Below are 22,474 nucleotides of genomic sequence, written 5' to 3'. Positions count from 1 at the left end.
AAGGTTTTAATTTTTAAGTCGATTAATCCCTCCAATACCTGAATAGTACAGGCGCGGGATTTGCGAGAGCCAGTCCGTTTCGGGCTGACCCACGTGCTGCCCTCATGGGTCTAATCGGGCATTTTCAGGGCTGCCCAAGTTACAATAATGAAGTGTGGAACATCACGCACTATTGTTTTTTTGCTTGGATGCTACACTCAGTAACATGAGAGAAATTTATTCCCAACACCACAATAATGTGGGCTGGCCCACATCACCCCAACATGTTGGTCTGAATATTTATTTCGGTGCTGCGTGCAGAATAGTAATGCCGTAGGAAACATTTGGAGGCCATTCAGTACATACTCGTAAAGCGGAACAGTTACTGTTGCATATTGTCTGTCGATACTGCATAATTAACGTAGTTTGTAGAGTAAACAGATAGTTTTTGTTCATTGCATAGATATGCTTAGGACAGTTATGTGAAACCTCAAGAAGAGGCAATTAGTGGCCGGTATAACATGATTTACATAAATAAAATGGTGCCTTAAAGATAGGGTGGAGACGTTTCAGAGCGGTATGCCCGCCTACGGCCGATTTGGGGCCCACTACGGCCTTTCATGGGCCGCCCCAATTGGGCTGACTCTATTTTTACCGCATGGACTACGAATATATGTTGCATTTTCCCGCAATTACCCCAAGAAATACCCGTGTGAGCAGCATGGTGGTGTGCTCGCTTTTCAGCCCGGCCGCAAACCATGTGGGACCTATTCGGTTTTTGTGTGGGCAGCCCCAATCGGACTAGCCCGTCATCTATTTGCTTTAGGCCCACATTTGCATCTCATCCGCGCTAAATTGCCCCGCAAGAGACCGATGCGGGCAGAAGCGGGAAGGAGTACTTGCCTGCCCCGCTAACGGCCATGCAGAAATTATCTAAGTTTTTGGTGGGCAGCCCTATTTGGGGCAGCCCAGGAATTTTCTGCATGAATCCCACATTTTCGTCTGACCTTCCCTCAAGTACCCCTCAGGGTCCCATGTAGGCAATGTGCGGGCATACCCGTATTTAGCCCCGCCGCGGCCCATGCGGGACCTATTCGGCTTTTGAGTGGACAGCCCCAATTAGATTAGTCCAGGCTTTTCCTACACAGAGCCCAAATTTTATTTGCATCGGCCCTAAAATTTCCCAAGCGGGACCCTTGAGGGCCAGATGTGGGAATATGTAATCAGTTAGCCCTTTCCGCGCCTATATGATGCCCAGATGGAAAAAGCAGGGGCAAGCCCAAATTGGGCTTGCCCGCTTGATCCCTAAAGGGGGCCCTCATGGATGTTATTGTGGTTACGCAAGCCCAACTTTCCCATACGGGCCCCAGGTGGGCCACGTAATGTGTGCTACTTGGGATGTCTCCAACCGCTGAGTGCCCGGCTCTAGTGATATCGCGATCGCACCATCAAAAAAATAAGGGGAAAAACTTGCACTGCGCAACCAAACTGTTGGAACATTGCCACTGGAAGCAAATATTTGTTCGCAGATATGTCATACGTTTCCTTTGTCACAGTCAGAGACTCAAATGTGACTCGAGACTTGCTCCAGGACTTCAGTTATACTCTATAATGACCCTAATACACGAGATCAATCACATCTGTGGCAGTTACCTTTCAGGTGTTTAATATAGGCTAATTAAACGGTTCAAACTTTGAAATTGGACCCCCGTATAGAAAACGGCAGCACTAACCATTTTTTCAGGCTGAAGTGTTCGAAACTGGGCGCGCCCATTTAAGTGCGCAGTGGGATTTGAGGATCTTATACGAGCCGCGCAACCCTAGAAAAGGCGAGGGCAGCTGGCCAGGGTACTCTTATGCGCGTAACTGTTCCATGGTGTGTTTGGATGCAAGGAGCCACCCCCTTTCCAACTTCCTTCCATATCATCTGGCCTAAACGAGCAAGGAATTGCCATCTCTCCACTTTGCCCCCTACCAACCAAAAACAACTGTTTTGCGGACGTCAGCTCAAGGCTAAGCGTTCACAGCAAATTCTTCCCGTAAATGGCATACCAATAAACAAGCCTGTAGATAAGACTAAGGGGGCGAACTGCAATGTATGGAGCATTATACAAGCAACGCAGGTCGGCGGGGCTAAAGTTAATGTGCCAAAATTTAGCGTATCGTTCAATCATCTCGGACGGAAGGAACAGTTGGAAGTGGAAAGTGAGTGCGTTACATTGGGACAGGTAGTGATAGTAAATCTCAACCATGAAGTTTAAATAGCTATAACAGCGAGGTTGGGGATAAACGTCACTAGCAGGCACGCTCAAATCGCCAGTGGCGGTTGAACAGTATATGTAAAGCCCAAAAGTAAATAACAGTTGTATCTTACCTTCAGCAAAAGAATGGAATTTTAAGAGAACTCACCTTAAACTGAGGACGATCAGGGAGCTATGAAAAAGGAAAATAATGTTTTTAACATTAGGAGGAGCACACAGAGCAATGTGGATAAGGTAACATCACTAATTAATGATTTTATAGTTAAAATCAAGAAGAAATTGGTATGGACTGGACATGTAATGAAAACGTAACATAGTCGTTGGTCTCCAAAGGTAACAGGCTGATTTCCAAGACACAGCAAGCAAGTAGGGAGAGAGAGAAAATTGTGTGCGCAGGCGAAATTAGGAATTTAGCTGTAATATGAAATCCACAGACTGAAAAAAAACTGCGTAAAATGTGGAGGCATGGTAGAGCCATTTCACTTAGAGCGGGTAGAGTCAGGTGGTAAAAATAATAAGGTAAAAATGGATCCATCATTGCCTATGTCGACCTGGCAGCGATTGTGAGGTGGCGCTGTGATGCAATTTGGCCTTCGTTTCGCCGAAGCTCTCATGGTGCACGCCACTTCGGTTTCTTACAACACAATGTATGTTCTAACATGGATGCATATATATATATATATATATATATATATATATATATATATATATATATATATATATATATATATAAAACTGAAAAAATTGTATGAGGCAATAACCTAAAAATTTCTCACACAATCCCAATCAATTCACACAAGAAATCACATACAAGTCGCATATAATTGCATAAGGTCTCATAGTTTGTTTCACATTATCATAAATTATGTACACTATTTTACGATAATGATGGTAACCGCATGGGAGTCTATGAGATTAAATGAGATTTTATGAGGTTATTGCCCCGTAGAACTTTTGGTTTTTCAGTAGGTGCATACGTTATTTTTTCTTCTGTAGGCCGGTCACTTTTCGAACATTTCAACTGCTAAATAACAGAAAAAACATGTCACCATTCTACTGGCGTCCTAAACTTTCACCCTTGAAACAGCGAAGTGCGGTCCATGGTGCTGGGACTGCTTTTAAAAATAGGTTTAGAATGGGCGTACAGCGTACAAAATGCTAGATTTGAGAGGGAGAAAGTATTAGTGGGGGTGAATCACTCATCTGCAAACATTGTTTACTGGGCCTGCCAGTTGGAGGGGGCACTTCGTGTGGGAAAGGCAAACGAAAGAAAAACTATCCCTACTGAAAAACCAAAAGTTCTACGTGGCGATAACCTCATAAAATCTCATTTATTCGCATAGAGTCTCATAGGGTGCACATCAATATCATAAAATATTTCCCATAATTTATGATTATGAACAAGAAATTATGAGAATTATGCAATTATATGCGACTTGTACGTGATTTGTTATGTGAATTGAGTGAGATTGTGTGAGAAAATGTGAGGTTATTGCCCCTTACAGTTTTTTCAGTAGGCTATGGGGGAGTTTTAAGCTCCGCGCGTAAGGGTACGATGCGATCGCGTGTGCTGAAAGCCCACAATAACGACCCACTTTAACCAAGCCCTATCAATGTGACTGCGTGGCCTAGGAGGAACGTGAATGCAATTGCTCTGCCAGGGTGATTCTGATTTCATTCTCCCATATGAGAGCAGAAGCGCGAGTTGGGCGCCTCATTCCAAACGTAACGTCAGGAAACCCTATGCCCAGTCAGTGCGCGGCCGTGTCAGCTGCCAGCTGTTGCCTGTGAGCAGTCCCAACGCCAACGGTGCAGCCAAATTTTCGTTGAACGGGGCCTTTAACCTTATCGCGTTAACAAAGGGGGGAGTTTGTGTGTAAATGTGAAACTGCGTAATTGAATAACCTTACTGAAAAACCAAAAGTTCTACGGGGCAATAAACTCATAAAATCTCATTTACTCGCAAGTCTCATACGGTGCACATCATTATCATAAAATATCGTACATAATTTATGATAATGTACAATAAACTATGAGAACTTATGCAATTATATGCGACTTGTACGTGATTTGTTATGTGAATTGAGTGAGATTGTGCGAGAAAATGTGAGGTTATTGCCCGTTACAGTTTTTTCAGTAGGGTAATTACTTCTTGCCTTAGACCACCCCTCCCCTTCCCTCCGTGAAATTCGGCTTCTGCTCGGCTTCAGTTCAGGTCGGCTTTCTGGACACACGTTCGTTTATTGTATAAAAGGATACAATGCAATGCAGCTTGCACAAGAATCACACTTTAGACTATAGGTCTTGAGAAATCTATTTTCTGTGGTTAGCTGAGCATAGGTGTTTTCGCGTCCGAATTTCTGAATTAAATAACGCTACGTGATTAGCAATGTGAAGGAAGCGTGAAATATTTTTGGAGTATGCTCCTCCTAGTTTGCTTAAAGGGCCCCTGAAACGCCATTTACGGCCGTATTTTGATGCTACATGTGTTTAGAGGTGGTCTTAGTGAGCATCGAGATCACATTCAAAAAGCGCTGCGTGTTAGCTGTAATTTACAAATAATTTTGGAAAATTGCCGCTCGCAGCCGATTTGGGCGACTCACCACCGTGCGTTTTCAGCCGCCCAGCCCATGCGACGTCATTGGGGTTAGCGTTATCATTGGCCATGGCCATATGACGTCACGTGTAATTTTTGCAATTATAGATTTTAAAATTAGCCCTATTCTTCCTGAAAGTAGTATTTTATTCGTTAGTTATTATTGTACATTAAAGAAAGGTAAGAATTCTGCGCGCATCTTGATAGAAGCGGAACACTTCCGGCCGAGAGAGATCCGTCTGCTCGCAAAAGCACGTGTTGCCCGGTTGTCAGTCTTGAAATCTCGCGATGCCAACTGCTGCTGCTTTTTTTCTGGTCTGCAATGGACCACCATTGCTGTGTAGTTGGCTGTAAAGCCAAGGACAGGAAAGATGTTATAATGCGACATCGTGTCCCTACAAAGCAAGGTGTCACGCGGGAAAGCTGGCTCCAACGCGTCGGGCTGTCATCGTCGGACAAGAGCCAGGAGCTCAGAGTTTGTGGCCGCCACTTTTCCCGTGACGCATACCAGTATAATCCCAGTTTGGCGCAGCAAACTGGCCTCAACGTGAGACGTCAACGCCTCAAGTCCGACGCTTTGCCGAAGCAGTTTCTCCCTGGAATGTAAGTTTTCTGGGTTGCGAGTTATTGTGGAAACACGCGTAGCATGGCTCGGAGTCTCGCATGGAAGTGCATGAAGCCTAGCGCAAGTTTTGCAGGCGCAGATTCCTTGCGCGCAAACCGCTCTTGCGAGAGGACCACAACAAGTTAAGGCGCTGAAAATGTATGAAAGGGAGCTCTCGCCCTGCGGCGCGCGGATAAGGAAAAAAAAAAAAAAAAAGATAAGGCGACCTGCGCACATGAAACCATGAATTAACATACACTAACGTGTACGCGATCACAACAATCGCAGTATAATTTGCCTGGGTGGTGCAGTGGGTTAGGGTGGTCGACTTCTGTGCCCAAGGTACAGCGGCCGCATTTCAACGGAAGCGCAAGCAAAGTGCCCGCGTACCGGTGCGGACAAAAGTAAACGGAGCACGCTTTTTCTTCATTTTTCACTCGGTGCATATTTGAAACTGGTAGTCGTGGTATGCGTGGACCGGTAGTAGACGCAAGTGCCCTTTCACGGACAAATATTTCCTGATCTCCAGTGAGGAAGGCGTTATTTTAATTTGACTGAAAAAGCCTAGCTGCTCCGTTTACTTACGTCCGCACCTGCACATGTGCTGTGCGATGTCATTCAGTGCTGTGCGGCGCCTCGTCTGAGTCGAATTTGGGGCGTTGAACCCCATAAACAAAGCCTGACTTGTAATAAAAAAATACCAGCACACTAATAACAATACAGACCAACTGCATCCCCCCCCCCCCCCATCCACCTAAAGATATGCTTATTTTACAGTGCGTTTAGTCTACTCTTGATCTTTGCCTTTTAACACCTGTATATGCATGTCTTTCTCATTCATGAAGCGGAAAATTGAAGGGGAAATTGGCTCGTTATGATAAAATTAATGAAAGGAGCCAACAGTCGAGTCCAAGGTAAATGTAGGTTTTTTTAAAATACTTTTATGGTTGATATTGATCAGAATTAGTCATGTAACAATTTTAGGCAGAAAGATAATTAAATACCAAGTGGAAGGAAAAATAACATGTGGTATATAGATAAAAAAAAAGAGAAGGTATCCCCTATGACCTTGCACTTGCAGACTGTTGTCTCCTTTCATTCTCATTCATGTGCAGAATAATAAAACTGCCATTAACACAATGTTGATTACGCACAAATTTCCTTTCTTTTCCTAGCATGGCAAACCATCATCGCCAGGAAGCCCGAAAGACCTCAGCACTACACAGGTTTCCTCTGGACAGGTTAGTACTGTTATCATGGTATTAATAACAATGTATATATACTTTTATATTTATATTTATGTATATTTAGGCCACATATATAACTTTGGAATATGTTGCACACATATATGATGGCTCTATTGCTAGAAGCTATATAAACTAGCACAACTGTTGCTATGTCATTATGCTTTCATGCAGTTAGTTACGTGTTCAACCATTGCTTCAGGCACCTACCGGAGGTGATCCAAATACCACAGCTCTTCCTGTAGAGGTGAGAATATTTTGGATAGTTCATTTTGTCCAGTGGATGATGCAAGTCTTTTGACATACGTACATGCTTAATTTTCAACTGTACTGAACAGCTTTGTATTATATTGCATATGATGGCTCTATTGCCCGAGTAAGTAAGCTATGCAAATTAGTGCAAATGTTATGTCTGCTTCCATGCAAAAGCTCGATCATTGCTTGAGGCACCTTCTGGAAGCAATTAAAATGTAGCTCTTCCTGTATAGATGAGATTATTTTGGAGTTCAAATAGTTAATTTTGTTTAGTGGATGATGCAAGGCTTTGGTGTGCACTGGCGCATCAAAAAAAGAAACTCGGAGCACATATATTAACTGGATTAACATGGGAGACCCGACGTTCAAAAATAATGAGCTGCTGGATTGGTTCATGGAACAGTGTATTAGTCGACTGTCCTGCACTGTGTCTTTTGTTTGTGCTGCTAACATGCCTCCAAATTTTTCAGGGCTCTTGAAACTTCACAAACTACAGCTTGTCTGTGCAAATTTTTTAGTCATATCAGTTCTCCACTTTCAGAATATTTGTGTATGTGTAGCAAGTTGACAATGTTTGCATTTTGTTACGGGCAGTTCACTCTATACAGCACCTGAAAATGAAAGCATGAAAAATTTCCAATCTGCAACCATCATTATATTTATGAATATCTGTCTGCAGGAAGCATCACCAGCGGGGCCTTCAACTACTCGCACGCATACTGTGGCAACACAATGTGGGAGTGCCATTCTGTTGGTAAGTCATTATTGATAAAGATGTTGTAGTGTTGTGAAAATGTATTAAAGAGCTATATGATTGATTAAATTAAACGTAGATGGGGTGCTTGCGAATAATTTTAAATATATGAAATTTTTCCAGGCACACAGGTGTCTAAATCTCTAGTCAGCACCAAGGTTCAAACAGAGAAGCCTGCCACCAGAGAAGTCGGTGGCAGGCTGCTATCACTGGCTAGTTACTGCTATCACTGGCCGCTCGTTAGAACAGAACTTCTTTCATCCACTTTTGTGCATTTGCTGGCTATGTCAGGCAAGAAAATTTGTCATTTAAGCACTGTTCATTAGGCAAAAAAAAAAAAAAGAAAACTTGACGAAATACGTCACCTATGTGTCACATATTCACTCATTCAAACCTGCAAATATACCCTCCCTGTGACACAGTCCATTCGAATGATAGCGTTCATAACTCTCATGCATGGCTTGGCATGATTAAGGATGTGGTAATACTCACAATGGGTCAACAAATATTGCCTTGATGAGTCTATAGAGACCATGCCTCATACATACCTTGCACACCACTAATCTCGGACGTGGTGTTAGGATATTCACAGTTGCGTCAGGTAGCAAAAGGGCAATTTTTCCTTACATAATATGGTCATGCTGTGTCTACCTAGTGTACATTAGTGCTGTCTTTAGAGCTACTACGGAGCCATCACATGCACTTTGAAGTTTAATTTTGCACAAATATTTGAACAAGTCACTAAGATGCACAAGGATATTTGATTCTGTTGTGAAAAAAATATAAGTTGCATAGCCCTAAAGTGTACCTAATTTGCCATGGCATTTTTCTGTTCCCTGTTGATAGAATGAAAAAAAAAATGCATACCTAATATAAACTTTGACAGCAGCTTTATTTAGCACATTTTACAGCCAAGACATTCCGAGATGAACATCCACGGCTGCTACGTATTAGTTCATAATATTAACAATCACATGGCACCAATCGCTGACATCACTGCACTTCTTTTTCAGCGACCATCAGGATGAAATGGCCCAGTCAGCGATATAGGAACCGCTCTACAAAGAGCGAAAATTCCTTGTGTTCGAGGGTTGCCTGCGGCAGCTTCTTGAGACCTGAACAATGTGCGGGCAAACAAGAACCCTTTACTTTAGCATAGCGGGAAGCCTTGTGATTGTGAAGGGGACATGCTCACTGCAGCATTCTTTCCTCTGGAAAAGCCAACCACTGGTTGAAGGAAAGGCAGCAAGAAATGTCCTCCTGGCTGCAGGCATCTTGTTCTCTGGCTGCGGTATAGCTTCAGTTCTTCGGTTCCTGCAATCCATTGGGGTACAAGGCATCACAGAGAGGACCTACTACAACTACCAACGGGCATACTTGCTACCTGCCAGAAATGAGGTTTGACAATAAGGATATCTCTCATACAACATTCAAGTCAAAGTATATGTCATTAACTCGATAACTAGATGTCGCATCATTTCATGACAACAACTTGAAGCTACAATGCAACATATAAAACATATAAAATGCAGCGTATATGCAACAGCGGAGGCATTGCAGTGCAATGCACCTGCTACTGCACATCTCTGTTGCCTTTGGCTACATGTTTAATAGACCAGCTGCATGCTCTAGTACTGAAGGCATAATTTTTGCAATATTTTTTTTTAGTAAATGTGCTGTGAGAAAAGTGAAAAGCAATGCAGCATTTGAAACCTGCCCCCCTCATCCTAATATGCATTAAGGCAACCACATGACTGCAAGTTTGTAGCCTCTAAATTGAACATCTCCTTCTTTGCAGCTTTTTCAGCAAAGGCAAGCAGAACTTGCTAGTGAGCTTGTAGGGACAACAACAGACCTGGCAGGGGATGATCGCTGTGACTCGCCAGGCTACAGCGCAAAGTACATGACTTGCAGTGTACTAGCTGTGCAGAATGGAGCCATTTTGCACACTGCACAAGTTCAAGTCGGTGAGGTAATGCGACTCATCCTTTCCAACAACTGTGGTTCCTCCTAACATCACATCCTATCTAACGGCATTTCAACCCTTCTGCTCCAACTTCAGTGCGCACGGACGCAAGTGGCATAGGCCTCAGTGCTGTCCTCGTTTAGCGCTATGACGACTGTGAACATGTGATTGCTTACGCCAGTCGGACTCTCAGCAAGACTGAGCACAACTACACCATCACCGAGCAGGAATGTCTCGCGGTTGTTTTCACCATGCAGCGGTTTCGCTGCTACCTGTACGGAGAGCCTTTCGTAGTAGTAACCGATCACCATTCCCTATGCTGGCTACTCAATCTCTGTGATCCGTCTTGTCGCCTAGCCCGCTGGGCACTTCACTTGCAAGAATATGACTACAGCATTTCATATAAAAGTGGCCGACGGCACGCAGATGGAGACTGCCTCTCCTGGTTGCCACCTGCCACGACGGAATGCGACGCGGACAACTTTGATCATTACGTCACTGCTTTATCTCAGAGATTTCCAAATACTCATGCCTTTTGAACCGAGGAACACACCGATCAGCATCTGGAGTCATTCTTAGCTGCTGCTCAAGACCCAACCTCGAACAGCCAGTTTTGCCTATGCCTATGTGATGGCCTGCTATACAAAAAAGTTTACTCTCGTGGCTGCTTGCACCAGGAAAGTGTCTTGTTTTTTTCACCGAGCCCACGACCAACTTGTCGTCCCCACTCCCTGTACGGCCGCCGCTACCGACCAACACTGCGATTACGATACCACATTAGATAAGAAGGCTGTGAGAATCCGTTTTGCTACAGACTGTCAATTAATTGAATATTCTTTTTGCCTTTGTTTAAACCTTGACCTGGCTTAGTATTTTACGCTGTGTTTTTGTGTAACTCTCGCCCTTACTTACTATCTCTGGAATACTTGCTTTGTTATTTTATAGTCTTCTTTATCGCAGCATTTGTTCATTGTCGGTTTTTTCTCTTGTCATTTATTGAGTCGTTTTTTATTACTATCATGTCCTGGTGTTTTATTAATTTTTTTTATGCAGTGTAATTTGGACTACTACCTATATATGTTCCCATTGTGTGTTAAAAAAGTGACGCATAAATTTATTCCTTGATCACACACCAACACACGCACTTCACTGGTTGACCGGCCTAACTTTTAACTGTGTTCTCAAACCTCATAGAGGGACGACGGGTAACCGTAAAGGGGATCCCGCGCCTCTGTTAATCGTTAAGGCGGGGTTTATGACAATATAGAACAGACCAAAACTGCAGGAAAGGTATTACATATGCTAAAAAATTACAAAAATTACAAAAAGGTCAATGAGCTGCAAGGATTCATGGGATTTGCCAACTTTGAGAAAAATTTGTGGCACAACCTGCATACTCTAGTGCAGTGAAAAGAACTGCTCCCTCCCCCCCCCCCCCTCCAAAAGAAATTGCACGAGTACACTCAATTCTGCTTAGGTGCAGTAATGTGAAAGCACTGCGAATTATGTCACACTGCTTAAATTGGTCCGACATTACGCTAGCAAACCTCGGCCGCACTCGTCCAGATGGCGTACGTGTATGCCATATTTACCCAGGTTAAATGAAGGAGTGGTGCAGATGGTACTTCATGAAGATCACAATGTTTGCCGCACAGCTGAACAGTATGTTGTAGTTTGAACTTGGTGAAGAGAATGATGCTTACTGCACAGCATGAGAGTGTGTTGCAAAGTGCATTGCTCGTACCATAGACGGGGAATGCCTCAGCCCACATAACCAAAGCAGAAGCCAGTGGAGGCCGCTTGGAACCGTCAAAGCCGACAGCCCACCATCACACACCCACGTAACTGGTCGGAATGCTCTCTTCCCCTTGGATAAGTGCTCCCTTCTTCTCTCCTTGCAAATTTCACCGTGGTCTTTTTCTGCAAAGCAGTAAATTCTTCAGTTCTGTTCCTTCTATCTGGTGCTCTGTTCTATACTGCCTTTCGTTTTCCTTTGACTATCCTGCACAGATGAATAAAATGTAAACACCAACACTGGAAAAAGCGACCATGAAAAGAATCCACAGAAGAGGAGATATGCAGATAGAAAAGCGACAGTAAAAACTAGAAACATATTCACAGATCTCAAGGAAGCAAGATAACAAGCCAAGCTGTCGACAAAGTTCAGGCCCCAGAAATTGCAAAAGAACAAGTTAAAAACATCCTTATCAACAGTGCCAAATGAATGAATTATGAAAGAAGCTCCTCGCTCTATAAAATGCCAGAGGGATAAATATTAGAACAGGCAATGACAAGGTCTCCCAGCCCAACTAAGTGATTCCTGCGGTACAGGCCACAAAATGAGAAGCAGTGGCTACCTTAGCTGGCAGAATTTGTGTACATATATTCCCTGTGAAAGGAGAGCGATGTAATCCACAGTTAGATACAGCTGATAATCAAGAAATAGGGGATTATGTCCAGGCATTAAAACTACAACACACTCTCGCACTGTACAGTAAACATCGCCTCCATCAATTTCAAATTGCAAGACATTTTCGTGCGCTACAATGATCATCGTCTTAATGTTTCATCTACTCCTTCTCCTTCATTAAACGTACGGAAATACACCATGCACATACGCCACCTCACTATAGACGGAGGTTGCAACCGTGCCAGACAGCCTGCCGAGACCATTGAACAAAGAGAAGCCAGACTAGCCCATTGCCAAAAAGCTGAGCAAGAGTGCAAGCGAGCCAAGATCGAAGTGGCAGCAGCAACTGTGACTGCGGCCAATGGCTAACGCTCATGAAATTTGGTTCAAGGACGGTTGAACCTGCACAACGTTTTGAAAATATGCAGTGCTGCCCCTACACTTTGGCAAACACACCTGAAAGGGACCAGCTATTACTGCAGCTTGGAGATAAGAAATGTAACACTCTGCAAGCGTATTAGACTGTAAATAAATTCAAATTAATAATTCAGATCAGCGAATGCAGGAACAAGAGTTGTGGTTTGATCTGTGCTTCACCTGTATTACTCCACTGCTGGAATGAATGTATTCTGCGATCTGTTGTCATGTATTTACGGCTAGGAGTATCAATAAACAAACCTTCAAGCACTCATTTCATTGTGTCAGTATTGAGCACTCACACACACGGTATCAATCAAAACACAGAATGCTTGTGCTGTCTCGGCACAGGCATTCTGTGTTTTGATTTTAATTTTTTTTTCTATAAAATTCCATTCCAAATAAATGAATGTTTATGGTAGATGCTTGGAAGCATGTGCTCAAGCAGACTTGGCGATGCCCAGCATTGTCCTTCATTCTGGATTGTTTTTGGATGTGTATCTTTTTTTTTACTAGGATTTCAATTTTCTTCCCAGGCTTTATTTTTCACTAACAGTTCTACACCTTTCTTGCTTAGATATCTACAAGTTCTGGCACTTTAGAGGAATGAGATGTCTGTTCTTAAACAGTGCCACAAAACAGACACTTGACGCAGTGCATAACTTGGCGTTCATAAAATAGCATTCTCTATTTTTCCACCTTAAATATAAACGCACTTCCATGCACCACTCGAAGCAGTGCGCCTGGCACACGTGATAAAGTTTAGAATACAGCATGCAGTGAAGCGACAATCACCTGAGATTAAAGGGGAGGGTGCCTGAATCCCACGTAGCTCGCCGACGGAAATTCACGCCGAACCCGGCAAACGACGTAGGCTGGCAAGACCACCCTGTTGCCTTCGCCCAGCCTGCCCCAAATCCACATGGTAAACAAGCGGTAGGCTATGAAGCGGTGCTGCCTGAAAATACCACGCTTTACAGTAAACGGATCATACACACACAAAAAAAAATAATAATGCGAATCTGTCACCTGACGCTTCCGCACTACCTACTTGTTTACATCTCCGTCTCCATCGATGTTCGCTCCCTCCTCCTCTAGTGCAATGTGCACAGCCCGAGAGACTTCAGGCGTTAGGCACACGCTTTGGAACGCTGGGTGGATCGTAATGCAGCCGCCGTACTGCTGGCACACCACCAGCACCTCCGGCATGCTGCGGCCGCACACATCTTCTTCAGGTGTGGGCATGCTTTCGCAGCGGCCGCAGCGGCACCTGCGCGTAAGTAAAATGTGAAGAGGCCGCGAAGCAAACACGAAACGGCATTTCGTGAAATAAGAAAGTTGTAATAACTTATGTGCAGTGACGCGTGCGCCACGGAACGCACCATGGTAGGCCGTCGTCTCCGTTGCCAGCGGGTGGTTCAGAGGGGCCAGTCGATGGCGTGCTGCTGTCGTCGCTGTCTAGCGGATCACGAAACGGAGTATAATCATATGGATCAAAGTCCAGCTCGGCAGCGGCTTCACGCAGCCTCGCTTCGAGCTCGGGATCCATGCGATCCATGGCGACCGACACGCGAACCCGAACCGCCGCAAACACGAAGGGGAAGAAATCGGAGCACTACCGGAAGTAAACAAACCGAGAGTCGGTGGCGTCACTTCGTGACGCATTATGGGCGGGGCGTCGGCCCGGACATTTTCTTTTTTTTTGGCCGGCGCATCGGCATGTATGAGTTGAGGGCTACAGTTACGGGAGAGGAGGAGCGTCATTTTCAATATGGAATATCTGCGCTATTAAAGATGTTAGCCTAAAATTTTTTTGCGCTTTGCTGACTAGTGAAGGCACGCCGACCGCTCGTGCACCTTTCTTAAGCACGGCTTCAAGCTTTTCATGGGCCCTTTAACTGCTTGGCGCTACTGGTGCATGTCCTGCTGCCTTACATCGACATCACAACGATAACCACCTAACTTTGAGCGAAAACAAAACAGGGCACTGAGTAGAAGAAGACAAAAAAATATGGGCGACGAAGCTCCGCCGTTAATGGCATGACGCGATAGCGTAGGCAATCATCCGACATTTAAAGCCCAGCTTTAAGCAAGCCGTATGAACATGCGTGCTGAAAAACCAAAAGTTCTATGGGGCAATAACCTCATAAAATCTCATTTAATCGCATAGAGTCTCATACGGTGCACATCATTATCATAAAATATCGTACATAATTTATGATAATATACAAGAAACTATGAAAACGTATGCAATTATATGAAACTTGTACGTGATTTCTTATGTGAATTGAGTGAGATTATGTGAGAAAATGTGAGGTTATTGCCCCTTACAGTTTTTTCAGTAGGGAAGCTGCCGTAATAAACTGAAATCATTCACCAGTATTATGGTAAACGTGCGCTCTACAGATGGGGCCGATGCGCGGTTCAAAGCAAGGACAGCGGTCTAATAATTCGGCATGCACGCAATAGAATCGCCGCTCACCGATTAAAACCGGCACTTGCAATGCGCAGAGAACAATACCACGAGCAATAGCTGATGATGCTGATGCTGATGCTGACGCGGCCATTCCCCTTTGTATCGGGGGATCACAAAGTTCTGGATCAGGCCAGGAGAAACGGGTAGAAAAAATTGAGGATTGAGAGAAAATTCTATGCTAAATGTTCAGTCAAATAGTCCGAAGAAGTAAGAAAGAGAGAGAAAGAAGAAATTTAACAGGCTTCTCTGTTGCGCCACCAGTCCTCGAGGCGGCGCTTTGTCGTCTCCACTGCCCTCATGATTATCCTAGTCTCTTCGGGTAGTGACGTCGACTGTAGACCGAGTGCTGTCAAAAGCGCCTCCGTTGGTGTTGTCGCTGTTGTAGTGGGGGCGGGTCGCAGTTCTGGGCACTCGATCACTACATGCTGGATAATGATGATGATAATGATGATAATACCGGCTGAATCATTTTAGCACGGAGACCACGACGTTAAACGTTCGGTCAAGCAAAAAAAAAAAAAAGCAAACAAAGAAGCTTGTACGCAAAGATTCAAACACTCAAAGGCTCACTTGAGGCCAGACTGGACGAAATGTCCGCAAAGAAGTGTACTACGCCATCAATGTTTAAGACGACAATGATGACGATGAAAATGACGTATTTGCGTCCGGCCCATTAACAATGGGTGGACGCAAACCATGTGCCTGACCTGAAGAAAGAAATGTTGTGAAAACGGAAACGAAGAAAAGCACCAGGTGGAAAATAACAGGATAGGAAGTAAAAAAAAATGTTGCCTGTCGGTTAGCTCTGGTTATTACTAGTTGAAATTCGAGAGCAACGGCGGAAGCTTCTTTTGTCTGTTACAATATTTCCCTTTCACGCCTTATTATTGTAAGGTGCTACATTATTGGGGACATTTAAGCTGATCCTTCAAGGGTATGACGTAAGCTTATATGAAGTCATGCTTCAACCAAGCCGTATGGACGTACCAAGATACTTTGTTGAGCGAGTTGGTACTTATTCATTATTAATATAAACAGCGCGAACACGAAGACAAGGGACAAGAAACAAGAAAGCCACAGTACAAGCGCTTAAGCCTAAGCCCTTTACTCCAAGGCCCAGAAAAACAAACATGAAGAAAACGAAACAGTCACGTGAAACAACCCCTGGGTTCACCTGTTGCATAAAAATTACTTTAAAAAATCACTTAAAAAAGACACCTCTTTGCTTGAAAGAGCAAGAGAAGTCTTGCTGACACACTTATTGTCCGTTGAAATAAATTCAACGGACAATAAGTGTGTCAGCAAGACTTCTCTTGCTCTTTCAAGCAAAGAGGTGTCTTTTTTAAGTGATTTTTTAAAGTAATTTTTATGCAGCAGGTGAACCCAGGGGTTGTTTCACGTGACTGTTTCGTTTTCTTCATGTTCGTTTTTCTGGGCCTTGGAGTAAAGGGCTTAGGCTTAGTTGTGAGTCAGCGCTTGTACTGTGGCTTTCTTGTTTCTTGTCCCTTGTCTTCGTGTTCGCGCCATCCGTATGGACGTGCCTTCGTGTCGTATAGGTAACGAGAATGCAAATGGTTCTGGCAGGCTGATTCTGATATCACCCTCCCATATGAAAGTAAAATCTGAGTTGGTAGCTCCTGCCCGTGGCACAGGGGTAACGTGAATTTTAATGTCATGGCAGGTTTATTCTAATGTCACCCTCTCACATGAAAAGAGAACCCCAAGCGAGAGCCCTTGCTGAGTACACGTTCGCCTGAAATGCGCCAATGACTAGCCTATCAGCATCAATCTATTATACTCATGCTAGAGAAGGAGAACTAAGATGCGCTATTCACGGTATCGGGCGTGGCTCAGTTAAAACATTTTTGGTTTAAAAGGGATCGTTTCTATCCTGGCGATTACAGTGTTGATATGCAGAAAGCCAGAAACCATAGACCATGTTTTCTTACACTGTTGGGAGGGAGTGTATTTTTGGGACGTATTGCAAAGAACGCTAATGAAAGATTTTCCGCTGGACCCGCATGACATTCGGTACTTATGCGTTGAAAGTGAGGATGGGGTACCATTTTATTTAATTATACTCATGGGCCTCCACTGTATATGGCGCTCCAGGATGGCTGGCTACGGTTGTGATAAAGACGCACGGCCTGCTCGAATTTATTTCCAGGAAAGCGGGACATGTTTTTGGCAATCCAGAAAGCTGCTGCAGAACCTCCCGAGTGGCTCTCAGGACTACAGCCTTTGGTATGCGTGAGATTTAGTGTGTCATATGTAAATAGCGTTTGCGTCATTTATGTTGATTTTGTTTTCGTGAAATTTAATTTGTCAAGGCCAATTAATAAAGAAAAAAAGGGCGTGTCTCAGTTGGTTAAAGTGCTCTGCTGGGTATCCGAGGGATGGAGGTTCTATTATCGGTAGAGAACATTTTTTTTATGAGGAGACCGCAGCTACGCCGCGAAGAGGCCACGTGGGATTTCGTTTTGGCTATCACTGTGTTGATTTCGCAACACAACAAGGCAGAACATCTGGCGGGAGCGACTGCGGCGCCATCTGGAGGAGCTCGGTTAAGCGGTTGCTAGGCGCGGCTGTTAAAGGTCATTTGTGGCCGCGGCTACGACATACGCGACGAGCTAAAACCTGGCGTAATGCTGCTTTTGAAACAACAACTTCGATTGCTGTGCCACCGCTTCGACTCCAAGCAACAGGCGCGGCGCGCAGTGGTTACAATGGTCCACCATTCAGACAGTAGCTGCTTGTTGGCAGCCTTAGCGTTGGTCTCTTTGTGGGTGCGGTTACTGGAGTTGCAAACACCACTACGTAGGAGGACAGTAGTTCTTGTCTCGGTGCCGCGCAATTGCACACCGGGTCAAAAAAGAAAAAGAAAATGAGCATGGCGATGGAATTGCATAAACAAATTTAGGGTGCGACCTATCCGGTGAACATCTGCGGAAATGCACTCCTTCACCATAACAGGATTTGGCCACCCCGGTGTAGTAATTGGCCGCAACCTCCCATGATTAGTCCTATAAAACCCTCTCCCTCAGTCACCAGCGGCTGCGGAGCAAGTGACCACAGCAGGAGTCGGACCTGCAATGCAGCAAAGGGTGCTAAGATTATCTGGCTCTGTACAAGACGCCATTGGTAACTGACACTGGCAATGTTTAACGCTAGACCATAGCTATTCAGGCTAGATTAGAAGTACTGTTAGGGGAATTAGAGGATATAAAATGGGGTGTGATACGGCTTAGTGAGGTTAGGAGGCCAAATGAGGCATATACTATACTGAAGGGCGGATATGTTTTGTGTTATCGAGGTTTAGCTAAGGCACAAGAACTAAAAGTAGATTTTCTTGTCGATAAGGATGTAGCTGGTAATATAGAGAAATTCTATTGCATTAATGAGAGAGTAGCAGGCATCGTAAGTAAGCCTAATTAGCGGTATAGATTGAATGTTCTACATGACTATGCGCCTACATGTTGTCATGATGACCAGGTACTCGAAAGCTTCTACATATAGATTTGTCAACGAAGAAAGTAAAGACACAGTGTATGCTTTACTAATGGGCGACGTCTATGCCAAGGTAGCGGAAAGCGGGCTGGAAACCAGGCAGTGGGTCCCTATGGCTTCGGTTCTAGGAATGCGCAAGTTGTTCTTATGTTAGGTTGTGTTGTTGTTGTGTTGGAATGGTTGTTGAGCTTGCAGAGCGGAATAACGTAAGAATCTTGAATACCTTCTTCTGGAAACAGAAGGAATCGGAAGTGAACACGAAAAAATCTTAACGGGGAGACTGAAAATTAAATTGGCTTTATGTTGTGTTCTAAACCCGGGATTATGGAGACGTAGAGGCAATCGGAAAGATTAGATGCAGTGACTACATGATGGTAAGGTCTCGAATTAGCCTAGATCTGAAAAAGGAACGTAGCAGATTAGTGAGAAAGAAGTGCATCAACGAATTAGCAATAAGGAGGAGGGTAGAATAACTCAAGATCTCGCTACAGAATAGATATTCAGCTTTAACCGAAGATGATGACTTTAGCATAGAAGCAATTACAATGATTTCAGAGATATCATTACTGAGTGCTCTGTAGATGTAGTTGGCAGGATAGTTAGAGAGAATGCCGGTAAACTAAAGAGACAAAAGATTTGGTTAATAACGCCTAAGTCTGAAAGCTTCCAACCCAACAGACAGGTTACAACTGGCAGATATCATTTGAAGCTGATCAATAAGCGTAAAGTGGCCGGCATAAGGAAGTATATATAGCATGGGGAAAATTGAGCACGCTCTGACAGCGGGGGCAGCTCTAAAGCGTTGAAGAGAAAATGGGGCATAGGCAAAAATCAGATGTATGCTCAAAGGTACAAGGCGGGCAATGTAATCATGAATATGGACAGGATATTCACATTAGAAGAGAAATTCTATACTGATTTATACAGTTGCCCATGTAGACAGGACAATAATGAGATAGGCAGTAGTAAAAAGCAGTCAAACGTTCCACCAGTGAGGCAGGGAGAGGTTAAGAACTATGAAAAAAGGGAAAGCAGCTGGGGAGGTTCAGCTAAGTACAGATTTGTTGAAGGATGGAGGGGATATCATGCTAGCAAAACTGGCGACACTTTGTACGCAACGCCTGGTGTCACTGGGGGTACCGGATTCATGGAAGAACGCTAACATTATCTTAATTCATAAGAAAGGGCACGCTAAGGACTTGGAAAAATTACTGACCAATCAGCTTATATCTGTTACATAAGGTGTTTACTAAGGTAATCGCTAAAAAGAATCAGGACAATCTTAATCTTCAAGCAAGCAAAAGATCAAGCAGGTTCTCAAAAAGGGTATTCTACTATGATCATATCCATACCATCAACCATGTGACAGAAAAAGCTTAGAATATAACCGGTCGTTATATATAGCATTCATTGATTAAGAAAAAGCATTTGACGCAGTAGAAACCTCGGTCAGTCATACAGGTATTGAGAAATTAGAGTGTAGACGAGCCGTACAATAATGTACTGGAAGATATCTATGGTGGCTGCACAGCAACAATAGTTCGGCATAAATAAAGTAAAATTTCCATAAAGAAAGGTGTTCGACAAAGAGACACTATCTCCCCAGTACTATTCACAGCCTGCTTAGCGGAAATATTCAGAGACTTGGATTGGGAGCAGCTAGGTAAACGGGTAAATGGAGAATACCTTAGTAATTTGCGATTCCCTGGAGACATTGCCTTGCTATGTAACTCAGGGAATGAACTACAACGAATGAATGATGACCTAGACAGGAATAGCAGAATAGTAGGCTCGAAAATCAGTGTGCTGAAGACTAAGGTTATGTTCAACAGCCGGAAAAGAACAGCAGTACACATTAGGCAGCGAAGCACTTGAAGTGGTAGGCGGATGTCTACATAGGACGTGTAGTAACCGCAGATTAAGAAGATGAAAGGAAAATAATTAGCAGAATAAGATTTCAATGGAGCGTATGTGTTAAATATTGTCACGTAGTGGTGACGAGGTCGACGACACAATTGAAGGGGTCGATGATTGCACTAAAGAAACTGTTTATTTGGGCTGACTTGCGCCCGCAAAAGAACTAAGCAACTCGGCGGCGGCGATAGAAACAAACGTGCTCGTCGATCGTCGAACAAAGAATGCCCGTCACACTCGGCAACGCTCAATTTAAAGGCTGCACAGAACAATCTAGATAACGTCGTAAACAGCTACCAGCACGGGCTGGAACATTGTGGAAAGACACCCGAGTGGCCGGAACCTTCGAGACAGATCTCGGTGCGTCTTGCGCTACAACAAAACTGATAAAGGTGTGACTCGCGACATCGAGCATTAACAAACAAAGATTACGGAACCGATACGCGGTCCAGAATCAGAGTGATAAGCCTGTATGCCGGCGGCCGCCAAAAAAACAACAAATACTGTTTTGAAGGTTTCGCGGCATTACTCCCCCCTTAAAAAAACATCGCCTCGATGTTCCAAAACAAAGCAACTTAAACATAAACATTGCGAAGTTTAAACACCACACATTGTTTAACGTGCGTAATAAGGCTTCAGTCGTACAACATGTACAATTTCTGGGCGTGCGCGTCGCCGTTGTGATGCTTAAGTTCCGTCGGGAATGACTTCATAGTCCAGTGGTCCGACGCGGCGAATGATTTTGTACGGCCCAAAGTATCGACGCAACAACTTTTCACTAAGTCCACGACGGCGAATTGGTGTCCAAACCCACACTTGGTCCCCTGGATTGTACTCTGCGTGGCGTCGTCGTAAGTTGTATCGTCGGCTGTCGGTGCGCTGTTGGTCTTTAATACGCAGCCGTGCGAGTCGTCGAGCTTCCTCTGCACGCTGCAGGTAGGCGGCGACGTCGAGGTTGTCCTCGTTGGTTACGTGCGGTAGCATTGCGTCGAGCGTCGTCGTGGGCTCCCTACCGTACACAAGCTTGAACGGGGTCGCTCTGGTCGTCTCCTGGATTGCCGTGTTATACGCGAAGATTACGTACGGCAAGATGGCGTCCCAGGTCTTGTGTTCAGCGTCGACGTACATAGCGATCATGTCCGCGATCGTTTTGTTCAGGCGCTCCGTAAGGCCATTGGTCTGGGGATGGTACGCAGTTGTTCGTCGATGGCTTGTGTGACTGTATTCCAGGATGGCTTGCGTCAACTCTGCCGTAAACGCCGTTCCCCGGTCCGTGATGAGCACTTCTGGGGCGCCGTGTCGCAAGAGGATTTGTTCGACAAAAAATTTGGCGACTTCTGCCGCGGTACCATTGGGCAGTGCTTTTGCTTCGGCGTAACGGGTAAGGTAGTCAGTGGCCACGATGATCCACTTGTTACCCATAGACGAAGATGGAAAGGGGCCAAGGAGATCCATCCCAATTTGTTGAAAGGGCATGATTGGGGGCGGAATCGGGTTTAGTAGTCCTGCTGGTCTGATCGGCGGCGTCTTGCGTCGTTGGCACTCACGGCACGTCTTCACGTAGTGGGCAACTTCGGCAGGCAGTCGCGGCCAGTAGTACTTCTGCTGGATTCGATGCAACGTGCGCGCAAATCCCAGGTGGCCTGCTGTGGGCTCATCGTGTAACGCCTGCAGAATCTCTTGCCGGAGGGTTTTGGGCACTACGAGAAGCTGCGCGGTCTTGTTGGGTGCGAAGTTCTTCTTCACGAGGAGGCCATTGCTTAACGTGAAGGATGATAAATTTCGCCTGAACACACCAGGAGGGGAAGCGGTCTTTCCTTCCAAGTAATCGGCTAGCGCTTTCAGCTCAGGGTCTGATCGCTGTTGTTCTGCGAAACTGCTGGCGCTTACCGGTCCCAAAAAGGCGTCGTCGTCATCGTCCTTCGGGGGAACATCGACGGTAGCGCGGGATAAGCAGTCTGCGTCGGAATGCTTTCGGCCCGACTTATAGACAACAGTCATGTCAAATTCTTGAAGTCGTAGGCTCCATCTGGCAAGGCGGCCGGAGGGATCTTTCAAATTAGCCAGCCAGCAGAGCGCGTGATGGTCGCT

General features: G+C 44.8%; 1 long non-coding RNA gene across 1 annotated transcript; it reads right to left on the bottom strand.

The window, feature by feature from the left end:
• Positions 1 to 8,774: 8,774 nt before the first annotated feature.
• Positions 8,775 to 13,601, bottom strand: LOC146181094 (uncharacterized). Its single transcript, XR_014700155.1, has 3 exons — positions 13,538 to 13,601; positions 13,282 to 13,444; positions 8,775 to 9,007 (listed from the first exon to the last, which is right to left on the bottom strand). It is a non-coding gene; the product is annotated as an uncharacterized LOC146181094 (long non-coding RNA).
• Between the last annotated feature and the right edge of the window lie 8,873 nt (positions 13,602 to 22,474).

Source organism: Amblyomma maculatum, chromosome 8, assembly GCF_055883805.1.
Source record: "Amblyomma maculatum isolate TAMU_Amacu chromosome 8, ASM5588380v1, whole genome shotgun sequence".
NCBI classification, from domain to species: domain Eukaryota; kingdom Metazoa; phylum Arthropoda; class Arachnida; order Ixodida; family Ixodidae; genus Amblyomma; species Amblyomma maculatum.
Note: the sequence above shows the minus strand (reverse complement) of the source record. Positions and strands in the feature narration are given on the sequence as shown.